Source organism: Phocoena phocoena, chromosome 11, assembly GCF_963924675.1.
Source record: "Phocoena phocoena chromosome 11, mPhoPho1.1, whole genome shotgun sequence".
In the NCBI taxonomy this organism is placed as follows: Eukaryota; Metazoa; Chordata; class Mammalia; order Artiodactyla; family Phocoenidae; genus Phocoena; species Phocoena phocoena.
The window spans coordinates 47,257,304-47,262,444 of record NC_089229.1 but is presented as its reverse complement, the minus strand read 5'-3'; positions in this window follow the sequence as shown (position 1 = coordinate 47,262,444).

Genomic DNA, 5,141 nt, shown 5'->3' with positions numbered 1-5,141 from the left:
TTCCTAAGCCAGAAACAAATTAAACACGATTTACTAAGGTGATGGGTGTGGTAATAAATATTTACTGGGATTCAGAATATGGCCATGACTTTTAGGAATACACCTGTAAAATGATGAGAGAGACTTTGAAAGGCTAGAAATTGGTTCTGAAATCCACTCCAAAAGGAAAATTTTGAAAATGACAAGCTATCAACATAATTCAGCAATGTGCAAAAGGGCTTGAGTACAGTTGGACATTTTAAAAAATATTAAGATAAATCAGGACTGTATAGAAATATCCCCTACTCTGTTGAATTCATAATTTCCAACATATATATTGGCCCCAAGTGGTGGTAGGAAGGCAGTGGTTAATATTTTAAATAAATCATTTCTAAATTATGTGGAGAGCAGATTATTTTTTGTTTCCTCGATTGCTTTTGAAAACATGCTTACTGTAGGTCTTAGAAAAAAGAACTAAATACATCCTAAACCATTCCCCCAACAAATGAAGACTTTAGAATGCTTCTATTGACAGAAAATCTATCCCTGTTTAAAGCAGGAAGGACTGGGATCCATTGATTTCTTTTTTCTCTATTGAACACAAGTTATTATTTAAGACTGGGAGAATGAGTATACGTTAAATTGGGAGCTATTTTTAAATCATTCACTCCTTTTAGCCTAATTGAGGCAGGAGACTGTCATGACACAAATCCCTCTAGCCCTTCTATAAATTCGTTTCTCAAATGAATTCAGGATTATTTCATTGAATGAAAACATGGTTTTGTTTCCTGGAGCGTCTGGAAAGCTGGGTTAACCTTGGGATATTCGTATTTTGGGGAACTGACTGGGGGCGGGGGTTATTTCTACTCCAGATTTGGTCTGGGATCCTGGAGCTAGGGATGGCAAATATGCCTTGAGGGCACCAGATCCTTCCGAGCCCTGGCAGACATTGCTGATCAATCAAAGAACATTTTCTTACAGAGCCTATTACAAAGCCTACTTCTGTTTAAAACAGCCTCTAAGCAACAACCTGCAATCAATCTGAGTTAAACTGTGTACTATTCTCCTCCTGCATTTGAGGGTTCTGATACTAGCCCAGTCTTTCTGGTTCCTTTGGAACCAGGATTGAACAAATTGGACTCGTCCAGGTCCAACCTGTTGCATCCAGGTCCCTGTTGGTCTCTGATTAGCATCTTTTACTGACGGTTTACTGTGTACTTACAGTCATCAATGATTGCAGATCAACACTGTCTCTGATTCTACCTTCCTTCCGGGCTTTAGCTGCAAGATTTCCAAACCAGATGAATGGAACCCAGTATTTCAGATGAGGAGATTTGAGGTGTTCAAATAATTTTCTTTCATCTGCTGTCATAAAACCTTTACACAAAATAAAAATAACTAGATTATACAGACTTGGTTTAGCGCTAATATATTACCCTATATATTTCAGTGTCTACTATGTGAGCAAATAATGGGGGATATTCAAGAAATATAAAATAAAGGTTCCTGTCTCAAGTAGTTTTTACTTGTATCAGAGATAAGGAATATGTACTCACGAGCGCGCGTGCACACATTCACACACACACACAAGTTATATATCGGTATAGGAGGCAATGCATGTGAGCAGTCCCTAACAGAGGCGGCCAGTAGGAAGTGAGGTGACATTAAATGTGGACTAGGACATCTGGGGAAGGTCTCTTCTTTAGGTTTTGGTTTATTCATCTAAAATTGGGAACAAGAATACTTAGAATTGTTTGGATTAAAAGAATAAAACGTGATAATGTATACAAAGCACTTAGTACAGTGCCGAACATGTGGATCGCATAACATTTCATCCTGACCCCTCCTTTCAAACTCCTAATTAACCAGGACTTCTTCTTTGAAGCCTTCCTTGATTCCTTCCTTCTCCTTCCCCGGGGATTTCTCCCCTTCAAAGCTCCACCACGGTGCTTTCTCTTGCCTTGTATTATGATAATGTTAGACACAAATGTTTCCCCTGCTAAGACCCTTTGGAAGGGCAAAGAGCATATTATCTTCGTAGTCCCCACAGCATTTCGCATATACTTTTTACAAATTTTATTATTTATTTTATTTTTGGCTGCATTGGGTCTTTGTTGCTGTGCGCGGGCTTTCTCTATTTGCAGTGAGCGGGGACTACTCTTCATTGCGGTGCGCGGGCTTCTCATTGCGGTGGCTTCTCTTGCTGTGGAGCACGGGCTCTATGCACGCCAGCTTCAGTAGTTGTGGCACATGGGCTTCAGTAGTTGTGGCTCGTAGGCTTTAGAGCACAGGCTCAGTAGCTGTGGCACATGGGCTTAGTTGCTCTGTGGCACATGGGATCTTCCTGGACCAGGACTCGAACCCATGTTTCCTGCATTGGCAGGCGGATTCTTAACCACTGGGCCACCAGGCAAGTCCCATTCTTTCTAATGGCTGCATTCTAGTTAACTGTGTACAGTATTTTATATAAGTAGTTCTCTTTTGAATAGAGTTTTAAGTTGTTTTAATTTTCTTGCTACTAAAAATAATGCTGCAGTGACTATCCTTGTACTTACCACCTTGGCTTTTTTTTTTTTGGCTTTTTTTTTTAAAGGATTATATAGGGGCATGAGGAATCATTTTCTTTTATTTATTTATTTATTTATTTTTTTGCTTCATCGGTCAGTTGTGGCACGCGGGATATTTCATTGTGGCACACAGGCTCAGTAGTTGCGGCACGAGGGCTTAGTTGCCCCACGGCATGTGAGATCTTAGTTCCCTGACCAGGAATTGGACCTGTATCCCCTGCATTGGAAGGCAGATTCTTAACCACTGGACCACCAGGGAAGTTCCCCCACCTTGACTTTTTAAGTGGACTTTTAAATGTTCAGTATGATTTAGTATAAATGTTTTCTGAATTAAAGCTTGTTTCTAAAACTGATTTTTGTTCGATATGAATTTTGAGTTACTTTTGATTGAGAAATGCAATCATTTGCTTATGAAATTCTAACACATTCAGATGAAAATCAACTTTTGCCCTAATGTGACACAGTTTGTATCCTTAACCATCTGTAATCGGTTTATGAATCTGGTTTTCCTGCTTAAAGTAATCCTCCCTCCTTACCATGCAGACTGAGTTTTATTTAAGAGGTGTTGCTATAACAGAAAAGAACTCAAAGGAGAAGTGAGATATGCCATTTTGAAAGTCACTGACCCATAGAGCTTTAGAGTTACCTAGATCCTTGATGTGATCCAGGCCAGTGCTTTGAGAATATGGTCCACAGGTCGTGGGTGTCTGAATCACTTGTGACATCTCTTATATATGGAGAGGGCTAGGCTCTACCATCACCTGCTAAACCAGACTCAATAGGGCAGGAATTCTTGACCCAGTGTTGCACCTTTGCCTTATCCTGAGTGCCTTTTAGAAAATACCAGTGCCTTCACCTTATCCCTTGAGATTCTGATTCAATTGGTCTAGAGTGAGGTCCAGGTGTAAGCATCCTTTTAATCTTCCTGGATAATTTAATGAAATTGGGTCCAGGCATTTACATGTTTACCAAGCTCTGCAGGAAATTCTGACCTACAGCAATGTTCAAAAATCACTGCCCCACTGAATGAAGATTCTGTTTATTCAGTATTTGAAATAAACAGAGTAACAACTACAGAGCCAATATTTACCAACAAGAGGCTAGTTTTAGATAAAACTCAGGTTATTTATATTAGCTTTGAAGGGGTCTGCCCATGCCTGGGGAATTGGACTCTCTCTGGTGGTCAAAGAATGAGTCTGAGAATTCTTGTCTTGTTTCTCAGTGCATTTCAAAGTTGTTGCATGATCTAGATAATCTGTTTGGTTTTTTTTTAAGACTTGCAGAGTATGATTAAATCTGATGATAAGAAGTTAATAGATGAACTTGACCTGTCTTGGCTCTGTGCTTGAAGACTTGCAACCCTTCACCTTTTCCCTGGAAGACTATTCTCAGACATTTCATATCAGTTGTCTAACAGTTATAGTCTTGGGATTCATAGTGCAGTTTCCAAAAATGCCTGCATTTATATACTGGCTGCAATCTCTGTCATTTGACCAAAGAATAACTTTACTTCTGGTTATTTTTTATTCAGGAATATGGATCAACTTATGCTGGCAAGTCCTTTCTTGGCTTCTTAGCAAAAAGCAAATATGCAGAGTGAGGGTTAATTTAATGCGAACCCTAAAGCGAGAGTTAGGTAACCTCCCCCCAGTCCCTGCCGTGTAGCACACCCACTGATTGGAAAGGGACATGTAGAGCTAGGAAAGCAGGTGGGGGGGGGGGGTTTAAATGTTCAGCCCAAATTTATTGCGTACTTTACTAGGTGCTGTGAAAGATGAACTAGACATTATTGTATCCTCCAAGAGTGTACAGGCAGAATAATTTTTGTTATTTCCTGCAGGGTTACACATCTTATCCAAAGTAACCCCATCTTTGGAAATTGAGTTGTTGGTCCATTGAAAGAAAAGTCTAGATTGTTAATCAAATCAATTCAAAGAGCATTTGTTATTACATGGAATGTTATCCTCATCAGCGCCTCAGGCCATTTTAACCAGAGACTGATGATATATTCAGAATGTGGTCATTATCCTCATCTCTAAGGCTATGTTAACCACAGGTATTGATTTGCTAGTTTGGCTGCACCATCAGTTGGCTGGTCCTCACACTACCCTGTCTCCTTCACATGTCTGTCTTCATGCCACGCTCCCTCAGACCCTATCCACACCCTGACGTTGCTATTTTATTCAATATCTTGCCATTACATTTGCCTTGAATTTCTCTTGCTATCTTTTTTCCTTCTGGTTTTCTGGCTAGTTCAGCTCTGCTCAGCAATTTTCATATTGCATATCCCGAAGAACCCTTTCTAATATTTCAAATCAGAGTAAAAAAAAAAAAATATATATATATATACATACACACACATATACACAAACACACACACACACATATATGTTTGTATTTACTTGTGTCTTGAATTGTGGCTTGATGGAGTAGGATCTGCTACTTTAAGGCAAAATTTTATTGCCTTCAAACCAAAGGACCAATTAAGTCCATTAATAAACAACATTCCGGTAATCGCAGATTCAGTTGAAACTGAGGCAGATGTCTTTTGCCTTTAAAGCAGAGTGCGTACATGAGGCTCTGTTAGGAGAAGAG